This window comes from Artemia franciscana, unplaced genomic scaffold, assembly GCF_032884065.1.
Source record: "Artemia franciscana unplaced genomic scaffold, ASM3288406v1 PGA_scaffold_1179, whole genome shotgun sequence".
NCBI classification, from domain to species: Eukaryota; Metazoa; Arthropoda; class Branchiopoda; order Anostraca; family Artemiidae; genus Artemia; species Artemia franciscana.
In genome coordinates, this window is record NW_027062617.1 from 173707 (window position 1) to 198364 (window position 24658).

General features: G+C 35.2%; 1 protein-coding gene across 3 annotated transcripts in view; it reads left to right on the forward strand.

Annotated features, from left to right (window-relative positions):
- Window positions 1-24658, forward strand: part of LOC136041204 (lysosome membrane protein 2-like) — a 177554-nt gene that overhangs the window by 110499 nt on the left and 42397 nt on the right. The window lies entirely within an intron of this gene.

The window sequence follows — 24658 nt, forward strand, 5'->3', positions numbered from 1 at the left end:
CATTGTCTGTGCATATAAATAGATTGTCAGGTTTACCGACTCTTGAACATGCAACATATAATGGTCCATGGGAAAAAAAAATCCGTATTCAGATCTATACCTCATGATTCTAATGATTGCCCTTGAGCTTTGTTGATGGTGATTGCTAATCGACCATTCCCTGTGTCGCCGTCGTCATTTATATATTTCCCTGTGCCCCCCGGCGTCCCCGTTGTAGTTGTGTCCCTGTGTCCAGGTCGTCATTTATATTCCCTGTGTCCCGGTCGTCATTTGTGTCCCGGTGTCCCAGTCTGTGATTTCTCTTTGACTGTCCCGGGCGTCATTTATATTCCGTGTGTCCCGGTGTCCCGGTCGTCATTTGTGTCCCGGTGTCCCGGTCTGTATATACATTCGTTTTTGAATTTTTTTTTTAGTTTTTAGTTTTTTACCTTTTTTTAGTTTTATTAGTTATACCTCATGATTCTAATGATTGTCCTTGAGCTTTGTTGATGGTGATTGCTAATCGAACATTCCCTGTGTCCCCGTCGTCATTTATATATCCCCCTGTGCCCCCCGGCGTTCTCGTTGTAGTTGTGTCCCTGTGTCCCGGTCCTCATTTATATTCCCTGTGTCCCGGTCGTCATTTGTATCCCGGTGTCCCGGTCTGTATATACATTCGTTTTTGAAATGGTATATGATGAAATAAATTTTTGTATTTTTCCCCCTTTTTTTCTTTTTAGTTTTTTTTTTTTGGTTTTTACTTTTTTTAGCTTTTTTAGGTTTTTTTTTCTTTTTAGTTTTTTTTTTATTTCAATTTTTTTTAGTTTTGTTTTTCTCCTTTATTTTTCATTTTTTTCCTTTTTTATTTTTTTTCTTTTTTAGTTTTTTTAGTTTTTTAGCTTTTTTAGTTTTTTATTAGTTTTTAGTTTTTTTTCCTTTTAGTTTTTTTGTAGTTTTTACCATTTTTTTAGTTTTTTTTATTTTTTTTTTACTTATATCCTGGTCGTCATTTATACTCCCTGTGTCCCGGTCGTCTTAATTTAACAAAAGAGGGAATAGTTGTGGGAAAAGTGGAAGTCATGGCCAATTGTAGAAAAAAGCCAAGACAGATTGTTGAATTAAGTGGGCAGCCCAGTCAAGGGTTAATTTTATCCCTTTTAATATCCCTTTTTGGTTTGAATTTAACAAAAGAGGGAATAGTTGTGGGAAAAGTGGAAGTCATGGCCAATTGTAGAAAAAAGCCAAGACAGATTGTTGAATTAAGTGGGCAGCCCAGTCAAGGGTTAATTTTATCCGTTTGATTGCCGTTGTTACTGTCTGCCATTTATGCTACACCTTTCCGTGCATGTGTGTCCGTTGATTTTTGAATTTAAAAAAGAGGAAATAGTTGTGGGAAAAGTGGAAGTCATGGCCAATTGTAGAAAAAAGCCAAGACAGATTGTTGAATTCAGTGGGCAGCCCAGTCAAGGGTTAATTTTATCCCTTTGATTGCCGTTGCTACTGTCTGCCATTTATGCTACACCTTTCCGGTGTAGTGATTGCGATGGTGATTGCTAATCGAACATTCCCTGTGTCCCCGTCGTCATTTATATATCCCCCTGTGCCCCCCGGCGTTCTCGTTGTAGTTGTGTCCCTGTGTCCCGGTCCTCATTTATATTCCCTGTGTCCCGGTCGTCATTTGTATCCCGGTGTCCCGGTCTGTATATACATTCGTTTTTGAAATGGTATATGATGAAATAAATTTTTGTATTTTTCCCCCTTTTTTTCTTTTTAGTTTTTTTTTTTGGTTTTTACTTTTTTTAGCTTTTTTAGGTTTTTTTTTCTTTTTAGTTTTTTTTTTATTTCAATTTTTTTTAGTTTTGTTTTTCTCCTTTATTTTTCATTTTTTTCCTTTTTTATTTTTTTTTCTTTTTTAGTTTTTTTTAGTTTTTTAGCTTTTTTAGTTTTTTTATTAGTTTTTAGTTTTTTTTCTTTTTAGTTTTTTTGTAGTTTTTACCATTTTTTTAGTTTTTTTTATTTTTTTTTTACTTATGTCCTGGTCGTCATTTATACTCCCTGTGTCCCGGTCGTCATTTGTGTCCCGGTGCTTTGTTGATGGTGATTGCTAATCGAACATTCCTTGTGTCCCGGTCGTTTTCTCTTTGAGTGTCCCGGTCGTCATTTATATTCCCTATGTGCCGGTGTCCCGGTCGTCATTTGTGTCCCGATGTCCCGGTCTGTAATTTCGTCAGTCGAAGACATGACGTCAGTCGACCCACAAACATGATGTCACTCGACAGACACACACACACACACACACATTATATATTCCCCTACAAATAACCTATATATGTAATATATATATATATATATATATATATATATATATATATATATATATATATATATATATATATATATATATATATATATATATATATATATATATATATATATATATATATATATATGTATATATATATATATATATATATACATATATATATATATATATATACATATATATATATATATATATATATATATATATATATATATATATATATATATATATATATATATATATATATATATATATATATATATATATATATATATATATATGTGTGTGTATATATATATATATATATATATATATATATATATATATATATATATATATATATATATATACTAGCTGTTGGGGTGGCGCTTCGCGCAACACCTAGTTGGTGGGGGCGCTTCGCGCCCCCCCCCAAGCCCCCCCCGCGCGCGTAAGTCGTTACGCGCCATAATAGTTACGCGCCATTGTAGTTGTGTCCCTATGTCCCACCTGTGAATATAGATAGATATATATATATGGTTTTAACTACGTAAAACTTGCGAATATACAACATTCTTTGCTGTCCCATTGTCTTTGCATATAAATAGATTGTCAGGTTTACCGACTCTTGAACATGCAACATATAATGGTCCATGGGAAAACAATCTGTATTCAGATCTATACCTCATGATTCTAATTAGATTTTTAGATTTTTTAGTTTTTTTATTAGTTTTTAGTTTTTTTTTCTTTTTAGTTTTTTTGTCCCGGTCGTCATTTATATCCCCCTGTTTCCCCCGGTGTCCCCGTTTCCTTTTTTTTTCTTTTTTAGCTTATTTAGATTTTTAGATTTTTTAGTTTTTTTATTAGTTTTTAGTTTTTTTTTCTTTTTAGTTTTTTTGTCCCGGTCGTCATTTATATCCCCCTGTTTCCCCCGGTGTCCCCGTTGTAGTTGTGTCCCTGTGTCCCGGTCGTCATTTATATTCCCTGTGTCCCGGTCGTCATTTGTATCCCGGTGTACCGGTCTGTATATACATTCGTTTTTTAGTTTTGTTTTTCTCCTTTATTTTTTTCCTTTTTTTTTCTTTTTTAGTTTATTTAGATTTTTAGATTTTTTAGTTTTTTTATTAGTTTTTAGTTTTTTTTTCTTTTTAGTTTTTTTGTAGTTTTTACCTTCTTTTTAGTTTTGTTAATTTTTTTTTTACTTGTGTCCTGGTCGTCATTTATACTCCCTGTGTCCCGGTGCTTTGTTGATTGCTAATCGAACATTCCTTTTGTCCTGGTCGCTTTCTCTTTGAGTGTCGTCATTTATTTTTTTCTTTTTTAGTTCTTTTAGTTTTTACCTTTTTTAGTTTTTTTTAGTTTTTAGTTTTTTTTAGTTTTTTACCTTTTTTTAGTTTTTTTAGTTTTTTTAGTTTTTTAGCTTTTTTATTTTTTTTATTAGTTTTTAGTTTTTTTGTAGTTTTTGCCTTTTTTTTAGTTTTTGTAGTTTTTTAGCTTTTTTATTAGTTTTTAGTTTTTTTTGTAGTTTTTGCCTTTTTTTAGTTTTTTTAGTTTTTTAGCTTTTTTATTTTTTTTTATTAGTTTTTAGTTTTTTTTGTAGTTTTTGCCTTTTTTTAGTTTTTTTCAGTTTTGACGTCACCTGATCCAGTTTTTTCAGGTGACGTCACCTGATCCACGATCCACAGATCCACAGACAACTTATTTTTATATATATAGATAGTTTTTTTTTTTTTTACTTATGTCCTGGTCGTCATTTATACTCCCTGTGTCCCGGTGCTTTGTTGATTGCTAATCGAACATTCCTTTTGTCCTGGTCGCTTTCTCTTTGAGTGTCGTCATTTATTAGTTTTTTCCTTTTTTTTTAGTTTTTTATTGGTTTTTACCTTTATTTTAGCTTATTTTTCAGTTTTTTCCTTTTTTTTAGTTTTTTTTTATTTTTTATTTTTTTTAGTTTTTTACCTTTTTTTAGTTTTTTTAGTTTTTTTAGTTTTTTAGCTTTTTTACTTTTTTTATTAGTTTTTAGTTTTTTTTTGTAGTTTTTGCCTTTTTTTAGTTTTTTCAGTTTTTTTTTTAGTTTTTTATTGGTTTTTACCTTTATAGTTTTTTTTAGTTTTTTAGCTTTTTTATTTTTTTTATTAGTTTTTAGTTTTTTTTGTAGTTTTTGCCTTTTTTTAGTTTATTCAGTTTTGACGTCACCTAATCCAGTTTTTTCAGGTGACGTCACCTGACACATCCATCCATCCATCCACAGACAGACAACTTATTTTTATATATATATATATAGATAGATATATATATATATATATATATATATATATATATATATATATATATATATATAAATGTATATATATATATATATATATATATATATATATATATATATATATATATATATATATTACATATATATATTACATATATATAGATTATTTGTAGGGGAATATGCCGTTTTCAAAGAAAGTTTCTAATTCAGATCATTTCTAAAAAGTAGCTTTAAGGTTAATGAAAGTTTTGCGACCAGAGTGAAATTGTTCTACTGCTCGAAAACTAATTCTGAGATAAAACGTGTTTTAAGATTATGGATGCTGTTTCTCGGACTATCTCCAGTCCGTGTTGTAAAAGTTGATTCGGTCCAATTTTTTCCTTTGGTCGTAAATAATAGGGAAAATAAACAAATAAGAATATTTTTTCTCAAAGGATAATTTTGTTCTAACGTAACATTCAGAAGGAAGTTTTTACCAAGATTTAGCTAACAACAATTTTTTGGATTTTTCAGCCAGTCAGAAATTTCTACGAAAAAAATATGATTAGCTCAAATTAGCACTAGCTAAATCTTGATAGAGTATTATTAAAATCTCATTGTGAATGAGACATAGGTAAAAGTGCTGATGTGTCGATTAGGATAACGTGGTGATTATCAGGACCCTTCATTCCCAAGTATTTTACATCAAAATAAAATTTTCTAAATGATAGAAGATCCTGAAAACTTTGATTACTAACGGAATAGGGTAATTTCTTTAAGGACGCGATATATACAGGGGCGTCACTTGGGGGGTGCATTCCCCCCCCAAAAAAAATTGGAAAACAATATTATACACCCATGTCCCTTGATTATCCGAATATGAATCCCTCTTGCCCCATACCCTCCCCCCAAATAAAAATCCTGGAGATTCGCCCCTGGATATATAGAAGCATCAGAAGAATTATTTTGTTCAATCAGCAATCAGTCCGTGTTTAATGCTTCCGTACGCTCAATAAATCGAGTGTATATAACTTTTCCTATGTAAACTATCACTAAATCAATAAAAAACTTTTGTAGCCTATATACACATATCTTTGACCAAATTTCAAAGTATAGATTTTAATCTTTTGAATTCCATCATTTACACGAGTTGTTCTGTTTTTGCAAAAACAAACAAATAAATTTAGAAAATGTATGGAATTGATGCAAGTAACTATAATCCTGAATCTTAGGTATAACATGACAAGTCACATATCCGTTACGTAATTGTGTACTCTGTGAAATTTCTAGGCGAAATTCATGCTCTGTGCAAAATCTTATTGATTTTGTTTAACTTGATATTGCGTAACTTGATAAATTTGTCAAATATCTGATAGTCAGCGTCAGTTTTCCCAATATTTAATAGTTTACATTTCGCATTGTGCAACTGTCCAAATGGTTTATTCTTTTTTATTTTTTGTTTATTTTTTTTACGATCAGAGCTTAGAACGTATACCCATGCTCCACAATGGGTGTGTCTTTATTGACAACCCTACCCCTTCTCCAAAGCCTTATCCGCAAAAAAAGGAGAATAAGATAATTGATACGAAGGGTAATCACCAATTTGAGGAAAAGTAAGGAAAAATCTGTTTATTAGACATAAATATACCTCTTTATTCTTGGTTGTAAGTACCAGGGAAATGGTTAAAGTTTATAGTCAAAATAAGATGTCCATGAAAAGACAAGCTTTCATTCTATCTAAAAATTGACATCTCACTTGAAATTAAAGAGAAAGGTAAGAAAAAGTATGTTTCTTTACTAAAAAATTAGAATTTCATGGGACTGTTGGTTCCAATGTTGGGACGTCTGGTCCGATTTCAAAAATCTTGACAGTGTGCAAAAGCAGTGGTCAAAATGGCGAGACCGGAGGATTGCGCAAATGAGACATTTGCCTCCCTGATACTTTTCGAGACTATAATTCCTCTACTGCATATCGAGCTATATGTACTTTCTAATTACTCAGAACACACTCAAGAATTTGCTCTGCAAGATCTGACAAAAACGGGTTTAGCTATTTGTATTCAGAGACAATTAGCTTAGGCTCAAGGACGGCTCAGACGGCGTTCGTAAAGTTCGTAAAATCGTTCGCAAAGTTCGTAAAGTTGCTTCGTTAACCTTCCGGAAACATTTACGTGAGCAAGTATTAAAGTTAAATTTTAGTTAACTTTTTTCGTAAAGTTCATAAAGTTGACCAATAGGGAAAGAGTTCCATAGCAAAACTTTTAAAAAGATTTGGTAATGTGGAATCAGGAAACTGAAGATATGCTGATTTATCTATTCCGAGAAATGCCTGTCATATACCAGACTTCTCAAGGAAAATTTTCTAGGATTTTTGACACCAATGTCAACTTCACAAGAAAATAGGAAAAACCAGGCGATCTTGATATGTTTTATCCTAAAAACAGAATATGTAACAAGCCCTTATGCCTCATTAAACTATACTCACATCCCAAGCTCCTTATTTCTTCTAGACTTTTTCTCAGAAATATCAAATGCTTCAGAAATTTGAATAGTTTGCTACTCAAAACGCACGTAAAGTACAAGGCTCATATGAGCGGTAAAAACTTTACGGAAACACACTTTGCGAACGACTTTACAAACTTTACGAACGCAGTCTGAACCGTCCTTTAGTGGAAAAATATGTTGTAGGTATATTTTAATTACATATTTAATATATATTGTTGGTATTTTGGTTAGGTATTTAATATATTACATTCGGGGTGTCCTGCTTTCCATGGTTTTCTGCTGTAGTTCCTATAATTTCGGTTCTAAAGTATTCGGTGTGTTTTGTATAATTAACAATTTCCGAGCTATATTAAAAATTTTCCATATTTTGAAATAACACTTTGTCTGGGTATCTTTCGGCCAGATTCGGCACGTCGATGAGGTGAGAAATGTATTAATGTTATTTCCCCATGTTATTATAAAATAAAGAATTATTGGTACTTGTGTATTATTCAGAACACGCTCAATAAGTGAAGTTAGGCTCTTTCGTGAAACAAACTACAATGCAGGTACATTTTAATTAAATATTTGGTACTTGTTCATTATTCAGTTGATTCAATTCAATTCAGAACACGGTAAAGGATTTGGCTGAGAAAATCGGGTTTCAGAACCACAAAAACAAAACTCAATTTAGTTTGCTACGCATAGTGATAGAAGATAGTGTCTGAACATGAATTTTGAACTGAAGATTTGGGATTTGCCAAAGACTGAAAAAGAGGTAATTATATTTTTCCTGGATAAGGGGCTGTTGCCCACAACAAAACAGTGCGTCAATGGACACAACATGACTTTATAACCTAACCTGACATCGTAGTTTGTTTCACGAAAGAACCTAACTTCACTTATTAAGTGTGTTCTGAATAATACACAAGTACCGAATTATTCTATTCGTCTCTACTTGTATACACTATGCTGATTTTATGCCAAATCCTGGTCAACACCAAGTCATTTTATTTTGTTATAAAATGCGATAAACAAAACCTGTCATGATGATTACGAAATCTTGAAAGAAAAGAAAAACGTTTTTGCTTCGGTCAACTAATCCTTGTGCCAGAATCTTGGCAGTTGGAACATCTGTGGTTAAAACAAAGAATGAAAAATTATGAAGCTATAAAATTCGTTTCTTGAACTATGCGTCAAGTGAGTCATATGCATAATTAAGGCTCTGACGATGAACATTTGGGAATTTTAAAATCAAGTATTTTAAAAAATTCAAGGATAGACTGAAAAGCAGGGGAATAGCCGCAGCATTTTTATTGCGGTTGGGGACAAGAGGGGTCCATATCTGGATAGTCAAGGGACATGGCCTATAAAATAATTTTTTTTACCAATTTTTTTTTGCGTAAAAACTCCTACCCTTGACTCCCCCCTCGAAACGTCGGCCCTGATGAAAAAAGCTAGGTTCAGGGCATTCTCATCCTGTATGAGGAGTAACCGAGGTATTTGTCTGTATAAAAAAACGAAATTTCGTCGTGGAAAGGCAGTCTGGTCTTCGAAGTTATCTTTGTCTATTAAACGGAACACACTCAAGAATTAAGCTGTTTAAGATCTGACAAAAACTGGTTTGCCTGTCTGGAATAGGCTATGATCTTAATTTGAGTGAGAAAACAACGATGTGGGTATATTTTATTTAAATATTTAATATCTAGAGGCGGTTAGGGGTTAGGCTAAGTTAGGTATTTAATATAAAACGTTCTGTGCGGCCTGCTTTCGATAATTCTTTATCATAGTTTACTTAATTTTGTTTCTAAAGTGTTATATTGTCATCATGTTTTGGTATATTTCACTTGGGTTAACCTAACTTCACTTCTTAGGTGTGTTTCGTTTAACAGACAAGTACTGTAACGGGAACGAAAATTTGGAAGCAAAAAACTCCTTTTTACTGTGATTCCAAATACATAAAACACGTTAAGTTTGAAATGACCTATAAAAAGCCTTACAAAACTTGCGTGACTTAAAAAGTCGAAAACCCTGCCATAGTATAGACAAGCTATATACACTATCTACAATTTTCAGATCTTCTTGCAGTAAAGCGCCAAATTCCGCCATACTGTGTGGGGAAACAGAAATTTTGGCCCAATTAGCGCCAAAACGCCATCGAGAGACAATTTTAGTACCGCATAGGATAACCTCTGTTCGTTTTAAGTTTTACTATTGCTCTTTAATTTCAGTTAAAAATTTTTTATTTAATACATCAACGATTGCTTAGAATGAGATGGTAAAGGTTAATCCAAATGCCGAAAAAAGTTTAGTTTTACAATTTGACAAAATTCTTATTTTCTTCACTGTTGTCTTTTTTCTAGCCTGCTCACATAAATATCTAGAAAGTGCATCTTCCAAATATATAGAAAAATAAAAAGACCCAACAAAAATTTATATTTAAGCAATCTATCTAGTTTTCAGTAAAGCACAAATAAGGCTCGTCTTTCAAGACTTTTACAGCGTATGGCTGCACCACGATTATTTATGGTTGATTGTGTTTGTTTCACATTCGAAATTGTTCATTTCAATTTCCATTGTTTCTGGTTGCATTTTTTTTTTAATATGATGGCATGGTAAAAATGACGTTTGCATAAATCGCATTATATAAATATTGCGAAGTACTTGCAATGATAAAGTTAGTAATATCAAGCAATTTCTGTCAGGTTTTTTGTGTATTAAAAAAAAGGAGCAAAAATTAATTAATTTTTCTCATGTAAGTACAGAGCAAATTTGAAACTCAAAATGTACGAGAATTTTTGCTTCTCCTTACTTACAACAAACGTGAAGTCCTTGGCGGGCAAAAACGGAAGGGGAAAAAGTGGTTTTCAGAAGACATCACCAAGCTATTAAACCAGAAACAACAGATCAGAGTCACCAAGTCCACGATGTTAAAACACTGAGAAAAGAATAGTAGTTTGTAGTTTGCGACAGGCAAACTACTGGGACCACGTGGCAGCATATATGCAGAAGGCTGCTAGTCATTCAGATAACAAAAAGCTTTACCAACTACTAAAAGAAGCAACCGGGAGGAGTAAAAGGATCTCTCCTGTAGTGAGAGGCGAAGATGAAATTGTTCTGTCAAGAAAAGTTGACATAATTGCAAGATGGCAGTACTACTTCGAGACGCTGCTGAACCCCAGTCACGACATCCCTTTCACTCAAACGACTCCCAATAATAGAGGCTGTGTGGAATTATACTCCAGCTAAGCAACCCTAGTCCCAGCTCTGTACCACCGAGTCAACCATTCCCACACAGCAACGTCACTTTTGACCTCCCCCCTCAATACAAGAGATCAAAGAGACAATCAAGAGACTTCGATTCAGTCATCTGGGGAGGGATTTGGATGGCGATGGAAATGGATTGTGTTCCACCTATGATCATACGACTCATTCCGGCATACTATCAGCACACACGAGCCTGCATCCAGGTCGACGGAGAAATTTCCCCGCTATTAGATATCGATTTCGGTGTGAGGCATGGGTGTGTACACTCTCCCAAACTATTCAATTTTGTTGTCGATTGAGGGATTAAAAAAGCAATGCTAAACTTCGAAGGAGTCAAGGTTAGCCCTGATTTCAGTACTACCGACCTGGATTATGCTGATGATGTTGCCCTTCTTGGCAAATGCGTCGGTGAAGTCCAGAACATGCTTCTGAAACTCTCCGAAGTTGCTGCCCCAGTTGGGCTCAAGATAATTATTGACAATACTAAATCTATGTCTAATGCCCGGACATAAACTCTACCCCTGTAGCCCTTAACCAAAGGCATGTTGAAGTTGTCAATAAATTCAAATTTCTTGGATCGTACTTCAGCATCAACGGTGGAAGTAGCGAAGAAACCCGATATCGCATTGCATCAGCTTCCACTGTCTGCGCACTGTGGAAGCCACTATGGAAAAGGAAGGCAATCTACCGGAGAACAAAAATCCGTATTTACGATGTCCTAGTCCGATTTTTCTTACTGTAGCGCTGCGAAACATGTCCCTTAAAAGTCGCCGAGGCACAGGTCCTCAACATTTTCGAACACAGATGCCTGAGGAACATACTGGGGTTACGTCTCAACGACCGAATCCGAAACACGATCATCTGCCAACGATGTGACCAGAAGTACTACATTAAAACTAATCATTCGACGCCGCCGCTTGTCCTGGGTCGGCCATGTTTTGCCGAAGACCGGCCGAGAGTTTTACAAATCAAAGCTTACGCTGCAAACCAACGCATGAATGGAGGAAACGACATGGAGGACAAGCCAAGATTTGGCTCAACACCGTCGAATCTGACCGCGAGCCGATCGGTGGGTTCCGGAGAAATGGTCGTAGAAGGGACCCTTCATGGCTTGAAATTGTCGCCCCATTAGCCTAAGACTGTAACCTCTGGAATTCAACAGTATGTCTGATCCTGTCGCCAGGGAGAGCTACATAGCTTATGTCCTGATCCAAGTACAAGTAAGCGAGTGTATACAACAAATATCCGTGAAATTAGCTCAAATAAACTGACTCGTGACAGGTTCCTATATTTTTGTAGATTTATGCATAACAGTACTTTACTGAGAACCCAAAACAATACATAATTTAGGTGCTGGTGAAACGTCAAGTTATTTTGAGTAGCTTTTTACAACAGAAAAATTATTTAGGACATTTTCATGTGCTTTTTATATACCTAATTTGGCATGACTTTTTCAAAATAAGCCCAATCCAATAATTATCTCTATTTTCGGTTTTAAAATGGATATATGATGAGTACTTTGTAGAAAAACTCGATGTGAAAGTGTCCAGGTAATGGTTGTTTCATACTACATCATAAAACCTTTCACACTAGCATAGCATAAGACTTTATATTACGTTATGCAATTTTACGGAGCAAATTTTGTCGGTAGCTTAGGCAGTGTTAAGTAAACCCGAGCTTTACTTGTAATTTTACGTTAATTTTTTTATGTTGTGTTGTCGAAAACTTCATGAGAGCAGCCAGGGACGGATCCAGGGGTGGGCCTCGGGCTTCCCCAAGATTTTTCTGGCGCCGATCTTTCTGTTTTTTCTTTTTTTAATTTTCAAAAATAAACTCTTCAATTTTTATCAATTATTCGTGCCCTTGTCAGATTGCCCCCCCCCCTAAGATTTTGCACTAGATCCGCCTTCTAGGGCAGGTATTAAATGGAATTTCTGGATGAACAATTAATAAATTCTTAAAACAATTGATTGTTTTTCACCACTAATTATGGCTTGAATCTCCATTCCATATTTTAATTTTTGTATATTTGACTAATGATGATCATGATGGTTTTATGATTTTTACGGTAGCCTAGTATAATGGGATTTGTTTAAGTGTGAAAGGTTATGTTAACAAACGTGACGTAACCAACTAGCATAAAGAATTGTGTTCGTATCTTGAAATCCGCTTAAATTCTAAAGCTATAGCCTAACCTCAGAAATTCGTGTCAGAACTTGAAATTCTCCATGATTGCAAAATAGCTGAATTTGAGGAGTTTTCATTAGGGTCTATTAGTTCTTGATTTCGAAAAATAGTAAAATGTGTTCCAGAGTATAAAATTTTAGTCATTGATATTCCGGTGAATAGTCTGTAACTGGGAAACGTTTATATTGTGGTGTCCGCCAAAAAAGAAAAGGAAAAAAATCGGACAAAAAATTTAGACATCTCTGGTGAAATATTACTTTTGTCAGTTACTTGCCGAGCAGTGGAAAGCGGGAAAGCTGCTTAAAGGCTAACATCATAAATTCATATCCTACCTTGAATGATTTCGAGCTATCATTGTGTCATCTGTAAATCAGTCTTCCCATTTTTGCATTCGCTTAATGACATTGCGACTGTCAAAATAATTTTTTTCCTGATTTTTTTTTTAAGTATTAAAATGTATGCTAAAAAGTTATCGATATCATGACTATTGAGATCCTTGTATATTTTAGTGTGTGTAGGCTAATTAGGGACGTTTTTGCTTCCGAAAAACATCCTGTTTTTTTTTATTTTGTTTCTTGCATAAATTTTGCGTTTTAGTAAAGCACCAGTTTAACAAAATTATGCAAATATAGGAAATTATCAAGAGCTAGTTTATTTGAGTTAGTTTTGTAGGTGTATGTTGTATAGTCTGAGAAGCAATAATTTTGTTCGTTTTAATTTTCAATTTTACTGTTAATGCCCGTAAAAAAATGGTTTGTTTTTCTAATAATATCCAGGTTGGTGACGTCTACTTTGGTAAGGGATAAGCATTTCTGGAGGCTGTAGTCAGGGTAAGTCCCAGCATTGCATCGTACAAAAAACTGCAAAATGACTACGCCTACATCTCAAGGGGTGATTTAAACCCAAATTAGTTAAATAGCTTGAATTCGAAACCATAATTCTCTGGAAAATGGGGGTCTAATGTGTAATAAAAAAATACATTCAATGTTTTGAAAAAAATAGATTTGACCGATTCGTGACACTCAAAATGGGTCTAACATTTTCTCCGATCGGCATGGGCGTTTCTGAATCATGGGGACCTTTTGAGAACATCAAATTTTGAAAAAAATGTGTTTATAAAGTGGCATTTTGTAAATACCACTTCGGCAAAAAGTGTTAGATATCACCGTTGGCATCAGCTCATGAAAATTTTGGAGGGAGAGTGTATTTTTCAAAATCTAAGGGGGGCCAAGCAAGGCCGTAACCAGAGGGTTTGGTGTTTTACCCCTTCCCCTCCCGAAATGTTTGCCTGACTCGCAAAAACGTAACAGAAATGGATACAAACATTTTTTTTTGGCGTTTTTTGTGTAACCCTTCGGATAAAATCCTTGTGTAGATCCCCCCCCCCGAAAAATTCTGAATACGGCCCTGGGGCCAAGATTCACAATTTTTTCCATTTTTTCAATGAAAATACCAAAACAAGGATTTTTCAATGAAAATACCCCCAAACAAGGATTTTCAGAATCTAGGAGGTTATATACCCCCCTCTCCCCCAATTGACGCCTCTGCATATATCACTTTGGATTACAGCTGCCGAATTTTTATTGCAATTAAACAAAAAAAAAAAAAAAGTTTTTTAAATGAAAGTAAGGAGCGACATTAAAACTTAAAACGAACAGAAATTACTCCGTATATGAAAGGAGTTTTCCCTCCTCAATGCCCCGCTCTTTACGCTAAAGTTTGACTCTTTCTCTTAACTCTACATTTTAAAACAGGTAAAAACTTTAGCGTAAAGAGCAGGGCGTTGAGGAGGAAAAACCCCTTTCGTATACGGAGTAATTTCTGTTCGTTTTAAGTTTTAATGTCGCTCCTTAGGCCTACTTTCATTTAAAAAACTTGTTTTTTTTTGTTTAATATCTGGACGTTTTTGAATTAATGCATGTTTTGATCTTGGCTCTCCGCACATAAATAATTAAAACGAAATTTGCATATTAATTTTTTTGTGGCTAAATGGCTTTTTATATAGTTTTAACCGGAAGACTTGAAAGAAAAGGAGCAAGGGAGGAGGCCTAGTTGCCCTTCAATTTTTTGACTACTTAAAAAGGCAACTATAACTTTCAATTTTTTACGAACGTTTTTATAAGTAAAAAATATACGTAAATTACAACTTCTATATTCGTATGTTTTTATTGCGTATATGAGGGGGCTCACCCCTCTTCGATACCTCGCTCTTTACACTAAAGCTTAAATTTTGTCCCAATTCCTTAAGAATGACCCCTGAATCACAAAGACCGTAGAATAAATAGTTGAAATTACTAAGAATATTTAAACGTAAAGAACGATGTATTACGAGGACGTAAACCTCTCATATGCGTAATAATTTTTGTTCGTTTTCAGTTTTAGTGCTGCTCCTCACTTTCAGTAGAAAAAAACTTTTCATATTTATTTTCTATTGTTTTCTTAAATAATGCTAGAAAATCCTGCGCCCCCTCCATTGAAAGTCTCTTCCCCCATGAGAAGTTCCTCCATGGAAAGATCCTCCCACGTAACCCCCCCTCAACTCTCCCCCCAACCAAAAAAATCCCCCTGAAAACGTCTGTACACTTCCCAGTAACCATTACTATATGTAAACACAGGTCAAAGTTTGTAACTTGCAGCCCCTCCCACGGGAACTGCGGGGGAGTAAGTCGTCCCCAAAGACATAGTTATTAGGTTTTTCGACTATGGTGAATAAAATGGCTATCTCAGAATTTTGATCCGGTGACTTTGGGGGAAAAATGAGCGTGGAAGGGGGCCTAGGTGCCCTCCAATTTTTTTGGTCACTTAAAAAGGGCACTAGAACTTTTATTTCCGTTAGAATTAGCCCTTCCGTGACATTCTAGGACCACTGAGTTGATACGATCACCCCTGGAAAAAAACAACAACAAATAAACACGCATCCGTGATTTGTCTTCTGGCAAAAAATGCGAAATTCCACATTTTTGTAGATAGGGGCTTGAAACTTCTACAATACGGTTCTCTGATACGCTGAATCTGATGGTGTGATTTTCGTTAAGATCGTATGACTTTTAGGGGGTGTTTCCCCCTATTTTCAAAAATGAGGCAAATTTTCTCAGGCTCGTAACTTTTGATGGGTAAGATTAATCTGGATGAAATTTATATATTTAAAATCAGCATTAAAATGCAATTCTTTTGATGTAGCTATTGGCATTAAAATTCCATTTTTTAGAGTTTTGGTTACTAATGAGCCGGGTTCGTTACCACGAACTGTTTGATATAGTATTTTTGAAATGGTATCCATGTTCAACTGAGCCGTTCAACTTCTATAATTGCAAAACCTGAAGAACTTTACTATAATACCTTAAGACCTACTGGAATAATTACTATAGCATCAAACAGGTGTTACACGCCTATATTCTTGCCTCAGTAAATTACCGACATAAACCTGTTCAACGTAATAGTGACCTACTTTGAGAAAGGTCGTGACCCTGTGGAGAGTATTGGATTTTTTGTCATGTCCTTTAATCTGCCAATGTAGCAGGAGGGGCTATCAGCTTCATCTTTTTTGTGCACCGAAGCAGGAAAACAGGCTCAGAGTTGTAGTATAGCTAGAGGATGAACTGGACTTAGGGGAGGGGGGCCAACTCTCCAGTCTAAATTGCTGAATTCTTTCGCAATTATATATTCTGGGCATACCAGGTTTCTGCAATGACATTTTTCTGAGTTTTTGCCTACCACGAAATGAGCCCGTTCTCATCCCCAGATCATGTTGAGGATCATATGACTAGTAATGCTCCTGGCTCAAAGTTACCTACTGAGGTAGATTGGGAAGCACAAAAATGTGATCACGTCAAGGGCGTATCCAAGATTGTTGTTGGGGGGCGTGCAAAACTAAAAAAACACATCAAAAAATTGTTTTTATGTATTTTGGGTATTTGTATGATATACCCCCCACCTAACATTCTTCCAATATGTTTCGCTGACGCCTAATCCTACTGAAATATATCAAAGGAAGATAAAAATATAATACTTTAGAAACAGATTTAGGCTATTTATATGCACATCGTGGAGGGGGGGGGGTAGCGGTTTTGCATGCCCAATATGTTAGGCACAATTATTCTGCATATTATGTAGTAAGAATTGTTTTCTAACTTCACACTGTCCAAATACTTTACCCCCCTCCTAATGTGCAAGTATATAGCCCAAATTATATATTTTCCATTTTTTCTGTCACTTCTCTTTGTCTTGTCTCACGCTAAGCTAAAAGAAACTAACAAAGGAAAAACCGGCTATACGTCAGTGAATAAACAATTGAACGGTAAGGCGGTTATCATACAAGTACTGCATTTTGTTACGTTTTTACAAGCCGGACAAAAATTTTGGGATTGGGTCAAACCCTGAAACTCCCCTCGATGCAGCTTTGGCTCACATGCTAAAGGGAACGTGCAACCATTTCATTGCTTAGCTTCATTGTGACCTCCCCCAGCCCCTAGATGTTCCGTTAAAAAAAGTCTTTTTTTGTGCAGGATTTATTCGAGTCTGTTTAATATATTTAACTTATTTAATCTATCGAATCTTTAATTTTTTCCTTCCATATTTTTCTCTCTTTAGTATAATTTTCTATACTGAAAAAGTCTTCACACTAGGCTAAGGCAAAAAATTTATAAAACCATTGTCTAAAATTATCATAATCGTCATAAACAGACTATTCAAAAGCTAAAAAAAAGTCGAATTGAAATGGAGATTCAAGTTCTGACCATGCATGTAAGACTTTCTATGAAAAGCTATAGTAATTTATTTTCAAAATTTATTAACTTTCCATCCAGAAGCTTCATTTTGCTATCCAAATCGAGACTTTCTCATAATGTTATATAAACTGAAGGTTCTCCGATATACATATACTATTATGTAAAATGTATGTTTTAGTCGTTTACTCATCGCTAGAATATAAAGAGAGACATTTTTTAATTGCTATTTATCTGCTCTTTTTAATGGTTAAAGTCGTGTTTGTGACAATTCACCCCCCTCCAACTTGTAGATCTTATATATAGCCCTACTACTAAGTTCCTTATTTTATGCTCATTTTCATCATAATAGTCATTACACTGGTAATGCACCCCTCCCCGAAGGACACTTAAAAAGTTGCCTTTTTAAGTAACCAAAAAATCGGAGGGCAACTAGGCTTCCTCCCCCGCTCCTTTTTTTCTCAAAATCATTCGATCGAAACTATGAGAAAGCCATTTAGCCAAAAAATATAAATATGCAAATTTCGTTTCAATTATTCATCTGCAGAGAGCCAAAATCAAAACATGCATTGATTCAAAAACGTTCAGAAATTAAATAAAAAAACAAGTTGTTTTAACGGAAAGGAAGGAGCTACATTAAAACTTAAAACGAACAGAAATTACTTCGTATATGAAAGGGGCTGCTTCCTAATCAACACCCCGCTCTTTACGCTAAAGTTTTTTACTGTTTTAAAAGGTAGAGTTAAGAGAAAGAGTCAAACTTTAGCGTGAAGAGCGGGTCGCTGATGAGGAAGCAGCCCCTTTCATATACGAAGTAATTTCTGTTCGTTTTAAGTTTTCATGTCGCTCCTTACTTTCCGTTAAAAAAACTTGTTTTTTTTTATTTAATAACGGAAAAGATCCCATAAACTTACGTAATGCAAAATTCTGCATAGAGCTCGAGTCTACTTAGCAGTTGGCACTGCCTACGTTACGGACAAAATCTACCCCGCAAGACTGCATAGCGTAACGTAGTCTTAAGCTATGCCAGTTCGGAAGATTCTACGGGATAGTGTGAATGGACCATACATTTTCAAGTTACTTTATCATCTTTCCGCGTTGATTTCATAAGTCAGTTGTAACATTAATAATTTATACCATTTCAAGTGGGGAAACAGGTATTATTGATCAAGCTGCATTTCCGTAGAAAGAAATAATGGTTTAGTTCAACTTCCTTTTCTATAGGTGCTTGTACAAACCTGACAAATGAATAAATGCAATTATTTTAAACATAAAAATTTTAATTTTATTTGCGAAGCCTTTTTTTTATGTTTGCCCACCCACTATGCTACGACTGTGAAATTATCCCCAAAAATAAATTACGCATGACGACACCGTCGTTTATGCACCCGCTGCGTAGTTTGGGGATTTGAGTTATGTTCAGCTCTTGAGTGTGCTTTTTATGCCTGGCCAATCAGAGTGAAGTTCAAAGCTTAGGAGGGGAGGTATTGCCTCTTTCCCTGAAAAAATACAAAATAATAGTATTTTTGAACATAAATAGGGAGGGTAATTGCCCCCTGTAGAAAAAAGGGTAGACTTTAAAGAGTGTTTTAAAGTTTTTTTTATTTATTTTTTAGCTTGTTTAATTTTAATTTATCAAGCTGTTTTGTGTTATAATTTTCTAGACCATAATATTCGAATTGATGTTTGTCAATACTGGAGAAACAATCCAAAGCACGTGGTAGCTTGCACTTCATTAGTTGTAAAAAAAACTAACAATATTTCTGCAAAATTTTCTTTGAATTATGTAGTGACAACCAAAGGAATTTTCACATGATTGGCTAGTCGTTACGGAAAATTACCAATTATATAAAGTAATGCAATATTGACATTGAAAATATGCAGTATTACTAATATTGATACCTGCGTAACAACCGTGGGAGAGTGCATATTTTTTCTGTGATGCCTTATTTTTCTGCATAAAATACATTTAAGGTCTCAACTTTCATCAGCTTCTAAAATTTCAAAAGTATGTAATCAGTGATGACAATGGTGAAAAGTACTGGAGCTGAACTCCAGTGCTGAGGTGTACTATGGCCCATTCCCAACTTTAAAAAGAAGAATTTGTCTAGGGTCATGCTTTCCATCTGGACTCCAATGCTGAGCTGGACTATGACCCATTCCCGACTTGAAAAAAGCAAAGAATTTGCCCCGAGTCCTAGTTTCCAAGACTTTACAATGCTTAAAATGTGTGACAGGCAAGGCCGTATCCAGGGGGGCTAAGCCTACCCCCTCAAAGTTTTTGTCCGAATCGTAAAAATGCGCTTCAACAAATTTTTAAATACATTTTATTGTATCCCGCCGCGGAAAAAAATAACCGCTTCTCCGAACAAAAATCCTGAATACGGCCTTGGTGGCAGGAGACATTTATAAATAGACAAGATTAAAATGTTTGTTTTTTAGATCCAACCTCCTTTCAGAAAAAGAATGATCGAAATGTGTAACAGAAAACGTTAATGAATGAAATAGAAAGGTTTTGTCTTCGTTTCAATTCCCCCCCTCCAAAAAAAAAATCGCAAAATGTGTGGCAGCAAGGGAAATATTACCAATGGGTGGGATAGAAACAGAAGAAAGAATGCTTGAAACATTTGGTAAAAAGGGAAAGGTTTATTTATGGATTTGGTAGAAATATTTTGTTTAAGTTTCACCCTCCTCTCTCAAAACTCCTTGCTTTAATTTAAACTAACTTTAGTGTACATATTTACCGCAGAGAAGGACGCAATGGGAACTTAGCCCCTTGAAATCCTAAAATTTTCAGAATTTTTGGAAATTTTTTATTCAAATTATAAAAAAAACATGGCCTTCCCCCAAAAAACTTACTGGGTATTTCTTCAAGGATAAGGTTAATGACAGGAAAAGATTATATAAGATTCCGAGCCGTTATTCACGGTTCGTGCCAACAAATAGAAAACAAACAGAAAAAAAACAACTAAAATACAACAACCTTAATAAAACCCACAAAATAAAGCAATGAAGATTGAAACCAATCAAAGTACAATTGCTTAACTTTACATTGAAGCTATACACTTACCTGCAGTGGTCTTTCGCCATAATGGGTTTTATACCGTTGCTCCTTATTTAGAAATCTAAAATTCGTTAGCGTTTAATTGGAATCTGGCCAATTTCTCACCTGAAAAGCATAAAAACAAGAAAAAATCACAAACAAATAAATGTCGAACATTCAGTGTCCGCGGGACATGTAGATCGCCCCTTGAAACGCTCTTTTCCAAAACGTGAGAGCTCTTGTAATGTGCTTGTAATGAACTGGAATAGCAGCAGAAAAGCCTACAAAGTTTATTTTCTAATAAAAAGATATATCATGCCTTGGAATGATAAAGAAATGGTATTAATTATACACTGTCCCAGCCTTACGAGTTCTGCTCTCTGTTGGGACACAATATTGTTTTTTTTTTATATTTTTTAAGTTGTTTAAAGAAAAAGTTGAACTTGAAGTATACACGATGGGCATCTTCATTAGAATATTTGTAGCCAAAAAAACTAAATTTCTTGAGATTCGTCTTTTTTGCTAAGAAAGACAATCGTAGATATTATAGATAACTTCGAAGACCACACTGCCTTTCCATGACGAAAGTAAAACAGTTCAAAATAGGGATGATACCTTTTTATTGACAGGGAAATATAAAATTATTTAACTGGATATTTCGAACACATATACAGTGTTCATCATCAGCAGCAAAACTGCTTTTACTGCTGATGATGAACACTGTATATGTGTTCGAAATATCCAGTTAAATAATTTTATATTTCACTGTCAATAAAAAGGTATCATCCCTATTTTGAACTGTTTTACTTTCGTCATAGATATTATGTTTAATTATATTGTTGAATCCTTAAATCGAGTTACTTAATTAAAGCTTTGGGTGGATTGGACGTATTTTATATAAAAACTGGCCAGTTCCAGCGATTTCTCAATTTAAAAAATCTTGTGCATCGTATTGCCTATGTTATGCGTGGCGTAAGTGTGCCACACCTGGCGTGAAAAGGTAAAACGTGGCGAAAGTGTGCCGCGCGACACGAACAAGTGGGACTCTCGAGACTTACACCAGAGAGGCTGAGATTGAATAACCCTTTTTGTCCAGTTCAATCAATTTTGAGGTATTTTAGACAACGCAATTCATTTTCCAGGAATAGGTTTAATGATTTTGTGTCAGAATTCCATGAAAGGAATTATATTTTAACTTCCTTTTCCTTATTTACTTTTAGACATTACCGACAATTTCCTAAAAAGACAGGTATCTGAAAACAAACCGTTTGTTAGTCATTATCCGGTTATTTGCATATTTTTAATTCATGTTTAATTTGTTCCAGTCACGCCTACTATTTTGTTTGAAACTGTCAAGCTGAATATCCGACAAATAATGAATAAACAATGAAGCCTTTTTTCGCGAAAGAACAAAACATTTATTCCTAAGCAAAAATAAACAAACACAGACTAAAAAGATCAAAGGTCATATTCCCATCCCTGCCGACAGGGGCTCCAGTTTCGAATCCATCACAAATAAAAGTAAAAAAAAAAACAAAAAAAAACATCATTTTTACGTGCAGCAATGATTTTGAAATTCATACGTATTTTGGGCACACATATATAAGGCCTCTGTGACCCTAAGCGTGAGCTTCCCCCCAAGATCTTAATGTCCCCCTTAAGCGTCTATACCTTTTTGTCTAATTCGCCTGTTTACTTTTTTTTAAATCCCGTCCTCTTGGAATAATTTTTGTCTACGTGTCCGACCTACATGGAAGTTGCAATGTCATTTCTACATTTCAGTGATGATCTAGCTTACCAGTCGCATTTTCCTTGGCTTCGTAAACATACCCGCATGCAGGAGGAAAGGACAGTATTCTTGTAAACATGCCCACATGAATTAGTGATAGAGGGAGGATCTCCCCTTTATTTTTTATTTATTATCTTTTTGTTTGCAGGAAAATCTGCATCTTCGAGTCTTCAAAGAACGTTTTGGAAGATTGGGCGTTTGCTTGGGGTCCTTCTAACTCAAACTTGATGAGTTTTATGAAATTTAATTCCGAAATTGACAAGTTTTAAGCCTCACTTTTGTAAATTTTTCTTTTCCAGAATAAATAAATTCCTCTGGCTGAGTATAGATTTGGTTTAAAAAAAATCATTATCATGACTGACATTGTTTTCGTGTGGAGGTTTCGATGTTTTTGTGTAGTTTGGGCGTCTGAGGGCAACTAAGTCAAGCTTCTTTCGTTTTTTCTCTCCCCCTCTTACTTGTTTTTTACTTGATAAATTTTTATTTAATATGCACTAATCTATCAAACTTTTACAAACCCGTTTCCACTCTGCCCCCTCTAGGGTTGAAGTCCACTTAAAATCTTCAATTCTGAAAATTAAAATTTTAAACATCATAGATTTCAAAGTTGAAGCCCTATCCGAAATTGATGGAATTTCTCGCTCTCGGTCCTGCCAGGAAAAGGCGGTTACCTTTTGAACTGGGTCTCATATATGGAAGATCATTTATTTACGGGTAGAGCAAATCCTTAGCTGGGATTAGCGAGTATTTCGAAGATAGGAAACCTTCATATTTTCAACTCTCAGTTCTGTTTTTTTGCATCTTATTGCTTCTTTTTTTTTGCATTTTTCTTTAGGGATAAGGATCATTTGACTATCCATATGGTGGTTTTCCATTTTTCTCTCACTAGGCATGAAAATCTTGTTCTTGTAAAAATATAAGAAGTTAAAGAGGAATTCCCTGAACACATTGAACATTATGCGGGATAGGGCTTTCTGTGGGATATGTGGAAATTTATTCGCCTCGATTGCATTCTAATCGAGGCGAATAAATTTCCACATATACCGCAGAAAGCCAGCAAAAATAAAGACATTATAAAATATATAGCAAAATACTGTATGAAAAAAAAACAAACAGAAAAAATAAAGATATTTCTGTAAAAAGACATTCCAACAGCAAGAAACAAAAACTATACAAAACTATTGATTACCCTGCCTTGCGACATGCGGGATTGAACCGCAGAATCTTTAATCCAGAATGGTCGCACTGCGTCCACTGCGCTAGTCCGTCCTGACCTAGTCATGCACTGCGCCCACTAGGCAAGGTATCTTGTAAAGTACCTCAATACAAGCAAAATCACATTCACAGAAATAATCCTCCAACATTTATCAAGTGATATATAGCAATCGCAAATTCTGTCGGTCTGTCTGTCCCGGTTTTGCTAGTTTAGGCACTTCCAGGTAAGGCTAGGACGATGAAATTTGGCAGGCGTATCAGGAACCAGGCCAGATTAAATTAGAAATTATCGTTTCCCCGATTCGACCATCTGGGGGGGAGTGGGGGGACGGTTAAATCGAAAAAAATGAGAAAAAATGAGGTATTTTAACTTACTTACAGGTGATCGGATCTTAATGAAATTTGATATTTAGAAGGATATCGTGTCTCAAAGCTCTTACTTTAAATTCCGACCGGATCCGGTGACATTGGGGGGAGTTGGGGGGCATAAAAACTCGGAAAACGCTTAGACTGGAGGGATCTGGATGAAATTTGTCGGGAAAAATAAGCAGAAGTCCTAGATACGTGATGTGATTGACCTAACCGAAACGGATCCGCTCTATTTGGGTGAGTTGAGGGTGAGGGTTAATTCTGAAAAATTAGAAAAAATGAGGGGTTTTTAACTTACGAAGGAGTGATCGGATCTTAATGACATTTCATATGTTGAAGGACCTCGTAACTCAGATCTCTTATTTTAAATCCCGACCGGATCCAGCGTCATGAGGGGGGAGTCGGGGGGAGGGAACCGGAAATCTTGGAAAACCCTTAAAGCGGAGAGATCAGGATGAAACTTGGCGGGAAGAATAAAAAAAAGTCCAGGATAAGTGACTGACATAACCGGATCCGATCCGCTCTCTTTGGTAGAGTCGGGGGGGGGGGAGTAATTCGGAAAAAATTGAAAAAATGAGGTATTTGTAGCTTACGAACGGGTGATCAGATCTTAATGAAATTTGATATTTAGAAGGGTCTTGTGCTTTAGAACTCTTATTTTAAATTCCAACCAGATCCGGTGACATTGAGGGGAGTTGGAGGGGGAAACCAGAATTTTTGGAAAACGTGAAAATTGAGGTATCTTTATCATACAAATGGGTGATCGGATCTTAATGAAACTTGATATATAGAAGGATCTTATGTCTCAGATGCTCCATTTTCAATTAGAATCGGATCCGGGGACATGAGGGGCTGGAGGGGGAAACAGAAATCTTGGAAAACGCTTAGAGTGGAGAGATCGGGATGAAACTTGATGGGAAGAACAAGCACAAGCTATAGATATGTAATTGACATAACTGGATTGGATACGTTCTCTTTGGAGGAGCGGGGGGGGGTGCTAATTTGGAAAAATTGAGGTATTTTTCAGTTAAGAACGGGTGACCGGATCTTAATG